Here is a 16,193-nt window from a genome sequence, read left to right on the forward strand (position 1 = left end):
AGGATACTAACCAAAATGATAACCTGAACCAGGGTTTCACACCCATGGGAGAATTGTTTCTGGGGTACAACAGAACCAGAGACAGAAACAAAATCAGTGGAGGAAGAAAAAGCAGAACAGGAGGAGGCGATAACTCCTACCTGTACGTTAAATTTGAACAATGATGAGGACACTAATGATAATAGTCAGGGCGTACGTATTATGTTAAATACCACAGGGGATTTCAAGATTTTTAATTATTCCTCATTTGTACCAGATTTGATGCTCACTGACACACTAGCTAAAGGTCTCACTTTTGTTCCAACTTGCAGAAGTAAAATAGAAAGAACACTTGTAGATATTAAAACTTTTACAAGGAAACTCAATTTGAATGTTTTATTGAGTACCACTTCTAGCCTTAGAAATGATTTTAAAGTAGCTAGTGTGTTTAACCCAATTTTACATCCTACCATTGCCCTTTTTGAGAAAGTCCGTGAGAATCATTTCAGGAACACGATTCATTCACGTGGACCATTTCATTCAATTCAATCTAATATTACTCAGGCGGAAAGGGATGCACTTGCTAGGTTAAAATTTGCAAACATTCGAATTATAAAACCAGATAAGGGGGGTGGACTGGTTTTCATGGATAAGGATGATTACATCTCCAATATGGAATCTTTACTTCACAGTGAAGCTTATTTGGAAGTCTCTTTAAATGAGGTAAATGATGTTTACCGTAAACTTTCGGGGTTCATTAGAGATCTCTTCATAGATGGGCGGATTGATATGGACCTGTTTAAATATTTAGAGATTCCTTATCCAATTACCCCAAGTTTATTTGGACTTCCAAAAATTCATAAAAACTTAGAAAAGCCCCCCTTTCATCTGATTATTGATGGACGACAGTCGCTAACTTATGGTTGTGCAAAATATGTAGACCTAAAGTTAAGGGAAGCTTTAACGGGGGAGACACAGATCTGCAGGGATTCATGGGCATTCTTAGAAGCCATTAATGAAATCCTATTTGATGAAAATCTCAACTTCCTCACGATTGATGTATGTGACCTATATACCTCCATTCCACAAGATATTGGGTGTGAATGGGTAAGGGATTTCTTATTGGAGAAACATCTGGAAGGCCAAGTTATTGACATCATCATTTATTTGTTAGAATTAGTACTTAAGAACAACTATTTTTTGTTTAATGAACACCTGTACTTACAAAAAACTGGTGTAGCCATGGGTTCTCCCTGCAGTGCCACTTTTGCCAACGTGGTTATGACATTTTGGGAGAAACACCATCTTTTTGTGGATTCTACATTTAAGAATAAAGCTGCATGGTACACCAGATATTTGGATGATATCTTTATTTTATGGAAGGGTGACAGCATTTCAGCTAGTAACCTTTTGAATAAAATGGAGAAACAGACTAACTTCTTGAAGTTTACGTGGGAATTCCGAACTGACCTGGTCTCATATTTAGATGTGGAACTAAGAAAAGATCCAGTTAGGAAGAGTTTCACTTCAAAAATTTTTAGAAAGTTAACATATTCCAATGCCTTCATACACTTCTCCAGTTGCCATCTACAACATCAGAAGAGAGTGGTTGTCAAGGGACAATTGGTTAGACCCTCCAGGATGGCAACTTTGGATGAAGATTTTCTTCACGAATGTGACATTTTAAAGGACATACTTGTGAAGTGTGGTTACCCCATTAGGTTGATCAACAATTTGATTGAGGAAGTTTTGAATAAAAGGATCAGTGGTAGCTTCAAGCCAATTTTAAACATTAAGGAACTTAATAGAATGATAGAATTAGTCAACGAAAGAGTTGATGAAGGAATACAGGTAGATGTAGGACACTTGAATACAGCTAAATGTCCCCAGAATAATTTGAAGACTGATGGGTTGGTTGGCCTGAATTTCATTACTACATTTTCCTTTGACGCTTCCTTGTTGAAATTTATTTTTTGTAAAAACTGGTGTTTTTTGTCCGAGGATCAAAGTGTCAACAAACATATTACTGAATATCCCCGGATTAATTTCCGGAGAGGTATGAACTTGAAGGATATATTAGAAAATAGTAAACCTTACTGTCACAAACCACATTGTGGCATGTATAAATGTGAGAACTGTACTTGGTATAAATACATCAAAGTGACTAGTTCAGTAATAGTTGGGAAAATGAAAATACACATTAATGATAGATATAATTGTAATACTAGAGGGGTGGTTTACTTAGGGCTATGTTCCCAGTGCTCATTTTTTTATGTGGGCAAAATTAATAGATCCCTAAAAAATAGAATTTATGAGCACTGTTATGCTATCAAAAGGAAGAACATTGATAATGCACTAGCTAAACATGTGCTTAGCTTTCCTGGACACAAATTTTGTTTTTTTAATATTTGACAAGGTTTCAGATAATGGTAGGGGTGGTCCTATCTGTTTAAAACTAGAGGAGAAAGAGGTTTTGTGGCAATTAAAACTAAATGCTGCAGTTCCACCAGGGCTCAATGATGTAGTTTCAATTAAAAGTATCTTGAAACTAAAAGCCTTACTAAGATGAGAGATTTTTCTCATTAGGCATATTCTGTTTAAACAGATTTTATTTTCATTTTTTTGAATGAATTTTCTGTGTTAATGTAATGTACACTATATATATTTATTAGCCTTGATGACTGTTTCTTTAAAATGAGGTTGGTTGTATGTTTAATTGATGACATCATTATTTTAATTGTATTTAAGGTTTGGGATTTGATTTTTTATTGTCTGAAGAAGTTTACAATATTCAAGTAAACGAAAGCACTAATTTTAAAGTGTGTTGGTTCCAGTGTGTTTTTTTCTCTTTTTTGTTTATTTCAGTACATAGTTTTTGTGTATATGTTTGTATATATATTTTTACCATCATTACAGGTAAAAAATTTGAAGGAAGGGTAGAGTTGAGGTGTTCTAAAATACTGTCAGTTATACTTGTTTTTTTTTAAAATATTTTAAGTAGTAATAATGTGGATGTGCTTTTAAGACATAAGATTTTAATTAGAAGTGTCATGTGACAAAAAGGGTGTGTATATATTGTTCATGTTGAAGTTTGTTCAGTTTCTGATGAAGTCTTGCCATATGTGCAAGACGAAAAGCGCTTCATTAAACTGAGAGAGAATTTGCTTTGGTGTTTCCAAGCTGTCTTTTTGTTTTTTCGCTAGTTTGTCTTTCTTTGGTTCCTGTTTGTTATAACAGTACACATGTCTGAATATCCTGCTAACAGCAGTACCATGCAGCTAAAGCAGCACAGTCACAATCACCTACAGTATACTCTATTCCCTGCACAGTTTGTCCCCATATTGCCAAATGATCGATGGATACCCTACAGAAACAGTTTGATACCTGTAGGTGTACAACACAAAAGTCTGCACTGGAGTAAAAACTACATGGAATCAACACAAAAGTCTGCACTGGAGTACAAACTACCTGGAATCGATCCACACATTAAATGCAAAAGGGCATACTGGGCATGCTCACACACTTAGAGAAATGAAGGCAATGGCAGACAACATACTGAAAGGTCATACTGGGCATGTTCACACACTTAAACAATAGAAGCTCATGCGTGAAAACAACAGTGGACCAGACATATCTGGCAGTTGCAGATGTTAGTGCAGACACTCCTCAGTATGCACCACTCATGCTTTGCACACACAGTGGATAGGAATGCAGACATATATCCAAGGACAACACACTATAATAAGCCAAAAGTAGATGTACATAGATGTGTGGAAGAGAGTGACTGTGACAACAAGCCATCCATTATGAGGCCTGTCCCACCCAGCACACAGCCAAATAGCTACAACCACATGAGGTCAAGGTGTCACTCACTATAGAAATTAGCCACCGGTATCTGTCAGCATTATGGACTATGTGGTACAAGTGCTAGCTGTGCAACATGACTGTACAAGGAAGTAGTCATCTAGCAGATGTATACACGTACCTGTGGAATATAACCCTGCATGTGCCCGCATGTGGTGTGTCAACCTCTAGATGAATGGGTTATGGCCCATGCACACACACTGCCCTCCCCATAGCCTTACTATGACAAGCCTGCTGAGGTAATACACTTTGAAATACACCTTTGGAAATGTTATAGCCCCATAATCTCCGTGGTGCAGCTTATAACTGTATACTGTTGTAGTTTGATAAACTAGTTAGGTAGGAGTTCTAATCCCAACCATGGCAACTGTATGTGTGTGTGTGTGTGTGTGTGTGTGTGTGTGTGTGTGTGTGTGTGTGTGTGTGTGTGTGTCTGTGTAGAGAGCAATACTTTTTAGGCTAGTCACACTCAGTACAATTCAAATGCCCTATTTTGGCAATGCTGCTGATGTAATTCACTGTGAAATACACCTTTTGGACAGCTGTAGCCCACTAATCTGTGGCGTCCTATAACTGCGTACTGCTGTAGTGTGATAGTTAGGTAGGTGCACTAATCCCAGACATGGCAACTGTGTGTGTATGTGTGTGTGTGTGTGTGTGTGTGTGTGTGTGTGTGTGTGTGTGTGTGTGTGTGTGTGTGTGTGTGTGTGTGTCTCTGTCTGTGTAGAAAGCAATGCTTTTTAGACTAGTCACACTCACTACAATTCAAACGCTAGTAATCAAGTACTCCAGTAATCACTATGGTGCATCCTGTAACTGCTTCATGCTGTAGTGTGATATAAAGCTCTGGTAGGGGTAGTATTCCCACAAATGGCAGTTGTGGATGTTTTGTGTGTGTTTCAATGTCTGTGAATGGAGCAATGTATTTCATTCTAGTCACACTCACTACAATTCAAATGCACAACTTTGGCAATCCAGCTGTCATTCACTGTGAAATACACCTTTGGGGAAGTAGTACTCCAGTAATTCCTGTTGTGCACTCTATGACAGGTTCATGCTGTAGTGTGAAGTAGAACTCTGGTAGGATTCTATTCCCATACATGGCAGTTGTGGATGTTTTGTGTGTGTTTCTATGTCTGTGTAAGGAGCAATGCATTTTAAGCTAGTCACACTCACTACAATTCAAATGCCCTACTTTGGCAATCCTGCTGATGTCATTCACTGTGAAATACACCTTTGGGGAAGAAGTACTGCAGTAATCTTCATGGCACGTCCTATAATGGCATAGTGCTGTAGTGTCATATACTACTTAGGTAGGAGTTCTAATCCCAGACATGACAGGTGTGTGTGTGTGTGTGTGTGTGTGTGTGCGTGTGTGTGTGTGTGTGTGTGTGTGTGTGTGTGTGTGTGTGTGTGTGTGTGTGTGTGTGTGTGTGTGTGTGTGTTTGTCATTCATATCATGAGTGGAGATGGGTGTAAGTGTATAACAACTGAACTCAATGTGGAGTGGGCTTTGCAAAATTATTGCATGGTGGCCGTAGTATATATTACAATGTCCACCATACAGGGATAACAGATGTGAAATAGCTGAGAGGCTGGAGTGCAAATCCATATCCCGACATGTGACATCAAGGCCAGCCGAACAATGTTAGCAACCCTTGTATTACCCAGTGAACACTCTGAACCCATGTTTCATACGCTCACACACTTGCCTAGGCAGCAGCTGCTATGTTGGTAGTACCCTGCATATTGCCCACTGATAGTAACCATGGTGTGACTGCAATGGGCTACAGAGGGCATGGCATCCTGTAAATCAGTTCAAAAGGCACATACAGTGACAGTGAACCTCCCCCATGTTCCCCACTCGACACCTGCAACACCTATGGTGCCATCAAATGTGACCCACAAAGGACATACCATGTTTGAAAAACATGCCCTGTATGGACAGATGCCACTGACACCAGAGAATACTGGTATCATGCTATCAATGTAGGTGCAGGGTCAACTTGCTGTCCATTAACAGTTCCCACCATATGAGGCCAGGACTGGCACTTCTGATGATAACAATATGTGTACACAACATGGGCCGGACACCCCAGGTATAGTTCCACATGTCACTGTACATGCATGTGGGAGGTGTACACATACCAGACACAATCCATGTCATGGACTAAGGAACACATACATAGCAAGCAATGCACAGCACTGGCCAGACACAATAGTCACCCAGATGACTGGATGGTGAATCCAATAACCACCTGTGTGGGCAAATCCAGACACTACACCCCTGAGCCACAATGCAGACCATTGTCAAGTGGCCTGATGCCAAGATATACCCATCTCCTAGACTTGTGTAGCCATCTGGCACAGTCGACCACTACACACGCATGAAGCAATGCACCCATGCATGTCAGTACTTGCACCCTGTGTCTGTGTGTGTTGTATGATGTGTATGACCACATTCACACTCACTACAACCCCCAGTGGCATACTGAAGTATGCTGTCTGATGTCAGATGCCTCCACATACTCTTTGCCCATATAACCTCTGTGTGACCCCATATGGTGCATGTGATATCAGCACAGTACTGTGCAGTGGCAATCTCATTAGTGATGAGTTGTATTCCAGGCCCTGCCAAGTGAATCAATGTGTGTGTGTACCTGTGAGAGTGTGGCTGTGTTGACGCTGACACCTGTTCATGTGGACAGACATGTGTACTACATCTACCATATAGCTACCATATCCCTGTTGCAGATGTCACTCACCATCACATATACATTTTGAGGGCTCCTCAACATATAACCTGTGTGGTGCATCCAATAACTGCATAAACATGTGATAGCATTACATAGTCCTCAGGGATTGATACCCTGTACTGGTAGGTGTGTGACCCAAACATAAGTTTTACTCTCCCACCCCTCCCTGAATTTTCTTTGCCTCTGTCTGCCTCTCTCACTCCCTGTCTGGTGGAAGTGGAGACTTACACCTGCTTTGCTGAGGCAGCAGCATGTGCATTTTAAGTGATGCTCATGATCAGCTGATGGACTCTGCACAAATTGCAGCCCTCCTCTAGCTGATTGCATGTGGAACAGCTGTGGTGACATTCCCATAGCCAATTGCAAGGTAACATACTCCAGTATCTAGGAACATAATGCTGGTGTTGGGCCTTTTCATTCACTGTGAGCAGGAACCCGATGTGTTGTTTGGCAAACAGCATCTCAGATGGACTGGGGAATCACCTCTAACAACATGCACTGTGGAAACAGGCAGAAACACAGGAGGGGGATGTGACTGACCTGACTACAGACTGTAAGTGCTGCTACACTGCATTTTTAGTAATGTTGGTTTAACAGGGTGTGTGTGGCAATGACTGTCCTACATGTTTTAATACCTGCCATGTCTGTGCTATGTTTAGGAGGAAACTCTCATCTGTAGGGCCATCTGCAGACTGGGCAGTGCGTGGTGCCTTTTGTTTCATGTCTTACCCACAGAGCACCTATCTGTGAACTGCAGAAGGTAGTGTGTGGATTTCAGTCTGTAGATGGTGACAGCTGTTAGAGTTACTGACTTCATATCCCTCATAGGACACGTTGCAACAAACCCTGTTACAACAGTAAATGTATGAGGTTATCACAGCAACATGTCAATACTGGGCCTCTATATGTGCCTCCAGGCACAATTCTGTCAACCTTTGTACATATGTTATGCAGTAAGAGGTGCATATGTGCTGTACACCATAATAAGTAACATCATATCTGATAACAAACCAGTGACATATCAGACTCTACACATGTTATGTATAGTAGGAGTTATATTTGATGACATAACCTGGACATTCTGTGGTTGTGTGTATAGTACTGAGGTATGTGTACTTATGGTGACTGTCGACAGTGTGTGTATTGTTGATATTTAACTTGGTCTGTGTACAGACTGTGGCAGATGTCATTGTTCTTGGTCCTGGTCTATCTGATGTTACATGTCCTCCACTGTATGTTACCCTATTGGCTTACATGTTTGTAGGGCCAAACACACACATGTCTCATACCAGAGATAGGCATCGGACCACACTGTGTAGTGGGCCAGTATATGTAGGGTTAGTGTGTGAGGATATGAGGATGGTGTTGAACAGATAGTCCATATACTGTAATATTATGCTAGCTTACCATATGTGGCTGTGGCTGTGTTCACATTGGTTGTGGTTATGCACTTTCACACAGGTGTCTGTTACTCTGTGCTGTGACATGCCTGTAGAGCCTGATATATATGCAGGCACATGTGTATTCCCCAATAGGAAATGTTGGCCAGTGTTGAGCCAGTATGCCTGAGCCTGCACAGTGCTTTGTTACATGCTTAGCAGCTTAGTCTACTTACCCAGTGAGATGTCATGTCAAGATACTTGCCAGATGTACTGCTGCTGGGCCACCATAAGACTCATGTATGTCAGACAAAGCAGTGGGATGCAGTACAGATGTATGCCACTAACTAGTGGGTAGTATGTGGCCATGGCACCTCTGTACCAGAGGCTATTATGTGTCAGGGCAGACAGGGGTGTGTGAATTCATAACCTATGGGGGCAAATGTATACCAGTAGGTATGTGTTATACCCATCTATATGGCTAACATCCACATTGTCAGGCTTGGTCCACATGTCTTGCACTAAGGAGTTCTGTATATACCTCTGGACTGTTCAGAGTGTGTCAGACTGTCCACATATATTGGCCAATATCTCTGCTGTAGTCCACAAGAGCATTACTGTGCTAGCAGTGATACTATACTATGATGTCCTTAGGATGTCTATCAGTAGCCAATGGCACACATGTTAAAAGCAAACGTGACCTCCCACAAATACAATGTCTGTGAAGACAATCACTATTACAGTAGCAATAGTCTACAAATATACATGCAATACATGCCTGACATCCTCTTGCACGATGAAGTTGGGACTATAGGGGCTAAGGTAGGGCTCCACCCCATGTTCAGGACATATGGTGAGCATATATGTATATATAATTATCCAGATATCTATATAGATATCTATACACATATACATATCAGCATACATAGATGGATATGTATATTTACATAGATATACATATAAACACTCAGATATATACATATACAGAGCAATATATGTCTACACATATACAGACAGAGATACAAATGAACATATATGTATGGATATCTACATATATATTGACAGTAGTAGGTATATCAGAATAGATATGTATGCACCTATAGTTATAGATATCTAAATATATACCAACATAACTAGGTATATTTGCACACATAGAATGTGCATACATATATAGCTATATAGACATGGGTTCATGTCAATCGATCGACAACTCACTATATCAACATCCACTTCACCGACATCTGAAATACTCGACACCGCAAATCACGGACATTTAACAGGTAAGAGATTTAAATTCACTAATCATGCCTACCATGTTTTAGTAAGTATGGCAGTGTTATGCATGTCTGGTAGGCATGATTAGCTAAATTTAAATCTCTTACCTGTTAAATGTCCGTGATTTGTGGTGTCGAGTATTTCAGATGTCGGTGAAGTGGATGTCGATATAGTGAGTTGTCGATCGATTGATATGAACCCATAGACATATATCTATATATACATATACATATATCGATATATACATATATCTATATATACATATGTGTGTGTGTGTGTGTGTGTGTGTGTGTGTGTATACATATATATATATATATATATATATATATATATATATATATATATATATATATATGTGTGTGTGTGTGTGTGTGTACATACAAAGAGATGTACACATGGCCATATATATGTACATAGGTTCATAGGTTGGTACTAGGCTATCAACCCTAGGGCCTATACAAGCTTAGCCATAACAATTCTCTGGATATTTCTTCCCACAATATTTACTTCTCTGGACCCCTGTCTAGCAGGGCGACTGACATGATCCCCTGGGTGAATTTACTATCTCCCATCCAATCATCAAGGTTCCTTTTGAAGAGGGCCAAATGAGGCGCTCTGCTTGACATGTATGGGCAGTCTATTCCAGAGTATTGGGAGTCTCTTGGTCAGGAACCTATCTCTCCAGCATGTTTTGTTCATTGTGATGACAAGGTTTAGATCCCTGGAGTTTGTGGCTCTGAGGGATTAGGATTTCTTTAAGTGGAGCATGTCCAACAGCTCAGGGTTTGACATGGCCTTGTATGTTAAGCAGAGATCACCTCTGAGTAGACAATATGCCACAGAGTATAGCTGGAGTTTTTTATAGATGATCAGCATATGGTGTCTGCTTTAGGCCTGTGATTCTTTTAGTGAGGTATTTCTGTGGCATTTCCAGCTGTTGCAGATGTCTTGTGAGGTACATACCAAATGGAGCATTATACTCTATAATGGGTCTAATGAGGGATGAGTAGAGTGGGACAATGACCTCCTTTTTTCTGGATGAAAAGCCCTTAGTGATGAGGTGTGCCACATAGAAGGATTTCCTGACTGTTGTGGCAATGAGGTTATCAAAAGAGAGACCACTGTCCACCTGTGTCCCTAAGTCTCTCATCACACTTTTGATGTTTAGTGTCCTGCCACCTATGTGGTAATTCATGGGTACATGTTTTTTTTCCAAAGGGGATAACTATATATTTCTTGGCATTAAGCTTGAGCCCATGGCTCTGGCACCAGGCATCTGTTTCTTTAATGCCCTTTTGTAGAATATCCACATCATTTGGGGATTCAATAATGGCTCCCAGTTTGCAGTCATCTGTGAACTTTGTTAGCCAGAGTCCCTTAGTGTTGGCCTGTACTTCAGAGAAGTAGATGCCAAACAAGAGTGGTCCCAGGACTGAACCCTGAGGTACTCCACTTGTCACATGTCTGGAGCTGGATTTGGAGTCAGCTACTTTTACAGTCTGGTTTCTGTCAGTAAGCAAGTTGGGAACCCATTGAGTGACGTAGGGATTTATGCCCAGCTTAGTAAGTTTATCTATGATTCCAGAGTGGGGGATGGTGTCAAAGGCCTTGGTGAGGTGCTGATAGGCTGTGTGGACTGCCTTACCCTCGTCCACAGCTCTGGAGACTGATTTGAAGAAGTCAATCAGATTCAGGAGACAAGATTGGCCCTTCACAAACCCACACTGGGTGGGGTCCAGTGTTTGAAGGTCGCCAATGTCTTTGTTTATAAGTTCCATGATAATACATTCCATGCCCTTGCAGATCAGTCTTGTCAGACTGATGGGACAGTAGTTCCTAGGATCCAAGGCAGATTCCCCCCTTGTGGAGTGGGATAAATGTAGCTGTGTGCCACTCAGTGGGCACAAAGCCTAAGGTGAGGCTATGATTAAACATGACACTTAGGTGAAGTGCCAGTTCATTTTGTAGTTCATGTAGTACACATCCTGGGATGTCATCTGGTCCCATGGATGCTGTATTCTTAACTTTGGAGAGTGCGGTTTCTACCTGTGTGGACTTGATTACCAGAATTTGGCAATCTTTTGGTATTGAGATGGGCCCTTTAGGGGGTGAGAGGGGGGTGAAGTTGGCACTAAATCGATCTGTCAGGATATTGGCAATATCCTTGGGATCAGTATATTTAATGCCATTCTGTTGTAGTTCAGAGCAGATCTGAGCATTGTCATTTAGGTTCTTGACATAACTATAGAATGCCTTGTAGTTGTCTTTGGAATATTTGGCAATTTTATTTTCATAACTAGCTTTTGAGGATTTTATGAGGGATCTCAGCTTCTTACTGAGGCTGGTGAGGGAGTTTTTTGCATCCTGGGATTTTCCTCTTTTCTCTGAAACACTTTCTTCCTTCAGTTGTATAGTTTGTTTATAGCAGGGGACCACCAGATTGGCTTCCTTTTTTGGAGAAGAGCATCTTGGTTCTATTTGGGATGACACGATTCATGCACGAGTGGATGTGCTCTTACAGTGCCTTAGTGTAGGATTCTGCAGTCGAACTTTCAGATCCCGTCTGCATGGCTGTCATGTTTGTCACTTCTGACTTCAGTAGCATGAAGTTGGCTTTGGAGAAGTTTTTTAAGGAGGTTTCCTTACTGGGGGGTGGGGGTGGGATGTGGATGTCAAGGGTGATTTGCTTATCGTCAGACCTGACCAATAAGGGGGTGACCACTGGTGTGGAGCATATATCTCCCATGTTGGCAAAAAATCAATTAACCACAATTTGAAGGTATTAGATTCCTTCAAGGAAATCTGCTCATGGTGAAATATCTCCCATGTTGGTAATGACGAGGTCTAAGATATTGGAGCCCCTGGTGAGACAATGGATTAGTTGATCCAGGGCATTGGAATTTATGAACTCCAAGAACTGTTGGTAAAAGGAGTTGGTACCCAAGTAGTTTTCACAGTTAATGGCAGGGTAGTTGAAATCACCCAGTATTAGGGTGTTTGGTTGTATCTTAATATTTTTCAGTATGTTTAGAAAGGTGTAATGAGAATATTGGGTCATGGTGGGGGATCTGTAGCAAGCTACAATTTGGACTGCAGTCTCACCTAATGTTAGTTGCACCTGGAGAATTTCAGATGCATTGTGTTGGGCAACTAGCCTGGAGGTGTGAATATCCTTGGTGAATATGGACACTCCTCCACCTTTAGTGTTTCGGTCTTGGTTCTTTGGCTGAAAAGTGTGATAAGAGTTGTAGCCCGGTATTGCAGGGGTGCTGTCTGGAGCCTTGAACTAGGTCTCAGTTACTGCACAGATATCGATGTGCATTTTGAGGTTTACACTTCTAACATTTAGTAGCATTACCTTCAGATTTTGCATGCTTTTATATGTTATGGTGGTGGTTTTATCCTTTCAACCTTGTGTAAAAAAAGGCACTATAGGGGTAGCAAGAGCTTTAGCCAGTAACCTGAATTCCAGGGGTGACAGGTGCAGACCATCTCTGACAAAGCATTGTGGTTTGTCGATCATGTCTTCCCAGGCAGACAGATACTGGATCCCCTTTGAATGATACCAGAAGCATAGCCAATTGTTGAAGTCAATCATTTTGTCCTCATACTGTGGTATCATTCTGGGCGAAGGCAGGATGCTACTCAGGGATAGGGTCATACCTGCCTGGGCTACATGATCCAAGAGCTCTTCCATGTCTCTTTTCATGTAGTCCAGGGAGGTATGTCTCAAGTCATTCACTCCAGCATGGACAATGACAGAGTCGTATTTGTACTTATTGTGGAGTGACTTGAGTGCATGCATTATGTGGCGGACCCTGGCACCCGACAGGCAGCTGACTGTAATTTTCTCCTTGTTCAGCCTGGTGAGTGGGACATCAGTGTGCCTGACTATAGAGTCACCTATGACTAAAGTATTGGGTACATTGTCTTGCCTTAGAGGCTGTTGTTGGGTGGCACACTGGTGTTGTGAGCTATGTGTCACTTTGGTTGTGACTGGTGTTTGTTTGTATTTCAGCTTCGGAGGTCCTTGTTGCTTGGGCAGGTTAATGTTAAGGGCCCCTGCATATGTGGGTTTAGTGTTGCTATGTGTGGGTGCTCATGGTGTGGGTTTTGAAGGGCTATGAGTTGCTTGAGGTGTAGTGCAGGTGTTAACCTTCTCCTCTTGACTGTCTAGCACAATCTTGACTGGAGAGAGCTTTGCTTCCAGTTTTGCTATGTAAGTGCATCTCTTGCAGGTTGTAGTGTTGGGTGGTAGGAGGAGAGGATTGTCTGTGTACATGAGGCAGTTGCCGGATTGCCCCAGTATGCACAGATTCACCAGGTGGACAGGAGAAATCACTGGAAGCTGACCCTTGGACATGCCTGTTTAGGTGGGGGTTTTTTTGTAAAGTTTAAGAGTTTTTTTCCCTTACCTTTGCAAGGTACTTTGCAATTATAGGCTGTTTAGTGCCTACAATTAATTTCTCCTTATTGACAATAGGTCAATATGTTGCACTATACAGATGTGTATACAGACATATGTATGAGTATACATGTGTATGTAGACATATATAAAACTATTATATGTATAGAACCATATTCATGTCATGTGGAAGCCTCACAGTTGTGTATACTGTCCCAGATGTATATCACTGTATGCATCTGCCATGTGTACATTATGATAAAACAACATATGTGATGCAACAGTCATATTAATAACAAGGACTACACAATTTATGAACTAAAGGCAATTGTTCAATACTACTCAATATGTGTATTGACAACTATATTGGTAAAACAACAGCTCTCTTCACAGTGGTCATGGTGTAGTGGTTAAGTGTTGTGACTTTAGCGTACCGGGTCCTGGGTTCAAGACCTGCAAGGATTGTTCATTTTGATGCTGGGCAAAACAAGAGCTGTCAAATACAGAGTGGTTACGGCAGTTTTGAGCAGCTTTAAGTGCATTTGCATCAATTTGCATGAAGCTAAGCAGTGCTGAGCTATGGGTAAACATATGGGGCACTTACACAGTGTAGGCTTCACTTACCAGTGTTCATATCAAATCAGCTGTAATATTGCAGCAATGTTGATACTTCCTAAGCATAGCTTAGCCCTGGTAACCAGGTCACACCACCCAGTCTGATAATCTGCAATAAGTGTATGTAATGGCATGTACAATACATGCGCCTATGTTCTGTCATTACAGTAGCAAGGAGTGTGAGTGTCATTTGTGAGACACAGATGTATATGAGGCCTGTACAGCACTGCTATCCATGTGAATGTGTTACATATAGGTGTAGTAGCCAAGGTTATATGCTGTCACTTTGGCATATAATGTATCACGGCAGTACTACTGTTGACAGTGCTTACCCAGGCAAAAGCAGAGTGAGTGCTAAATGTAGTACTGACAACAGGCACACCTGTGGGCATAGCTGGACACTGAGGCCTCCCTGTTGTATCCCAGGTGTGTGAGCTGTGTCACACTATATACCCCATACTGGGTAATGATCCATCATGTGGAATGTAACTGTGGACTACCATCTGCACAGCACATGTCAGCGATGGCTTCTGACATGTAGTTATGGCATACATATTGTTGTCAGAAGTCTATTTGTCAACATACCCATGCCACTGCATATCTACTTGCCAAGCTGATCACTGTTGGTCCCTGTACAGATGTGCAGATGGCAGGTATCCAGCTGAGATATGTACAAGCAACCTAATCTTGATTGACACTAACACGTCTGCCCAGCTGTGTAAGAACTGGCACATATAGGAGATGTCAACCTGTATGCACCACATGCCACAGGTACCTCCACTACACTACCATAGTCAGCAGAAAATGCTTGGGTACAGGTCTCCATCACAGACATTAATCATATGTTGTAATGCATGTTGCATACATGTCAACATGATCACCTCAGTGGCCATGTGCAGGCAGCACCTGGAGGATTGGCTGTAGCATGTCATTCTCACCCTGAGGGTCACCACAGTAGTGTCTGTCATAGATTGCCTGCTGCCACCTGGCAGGTGGCAGGATACCACTGTACACACAACCCCTACACAACCCATCTCCCCTTGGACAATAGCTAGGTACACAGCTATGACCACCTGCAGTGTTGAATCCATGTACTGACATGTGTACATGTGCATGACTGAGTATAACAGTGATGTGTGTTAGCACACCAGTACTTGGGAATTCCATGAGGGCCTTTAGAAGCAACACAACACCCATCACCATAGTCAGTTGTGGCTGCTGCTGTAAGGGACATTACATGTACCCTGTTAAGCTCCCCCCATACCAGCTACATGATCCTTGCAGAACCATCATAACAGTGTTTTAAAAATGGGTTGATAGGCATGGGATACCTATTGTGTTCTGGCATGTGTGTGTAGTTGTGCATGTCCATATATCTGTAGGGTACAGCATTCCGAGGCCACATACTCCTATTACAATACCCACTGGCACACAGAAGTACAGATAGAGTTCCTGCTGCCCATAGGTGAGGCATGATAATGCAACACCCTACTACATGTGTGGCATGTGCATTAGATGCATATGCCTATAGTACCACTATTGAGGTATACTATGGGTTGTATCACAGTCGCAGCCAATGTGTGATGGTGGGTATGGTCGAGTGTCAACATAGGTTTCAGGGAGTGCAATATCAACTGGGGTACACTGTCATTACACCAGGCTACACCCAGTATATGTCCCATGTACCACATTATGGTTAACACTGTCACCATCAACCATACAGGTAACTGAAACCACAATCCACGCCAGTTATGTATGTGTTGTGTCAAGCCTACCTGTAACACATTGGACACATGGTTAAGTTAGTTAGCAGTGATAGGCCCTGGTATCTCAGGTGTGTCTCTGGCTATATGTCTGTTAATGTGTATATGATGGTATGTCACAATAAGTATTGTTCATATACACCCATTATATCTTCCA

The sequence above is a fragment of the Protopterus annectens genome, chromosome 7.part0 (genome assembly GCF_019279795.1).
Source record: "Protopterus annectens isolate FY-2018-M chromosome 7.part0, PAN1.0, whole genome shotgun sequence".
Classification (NCBI taxonomy): Eukaryota; Metazoa; Chordata; order Ceratodontiformes; family Protopteridae; genus Protopterus; species Protopterus annectens.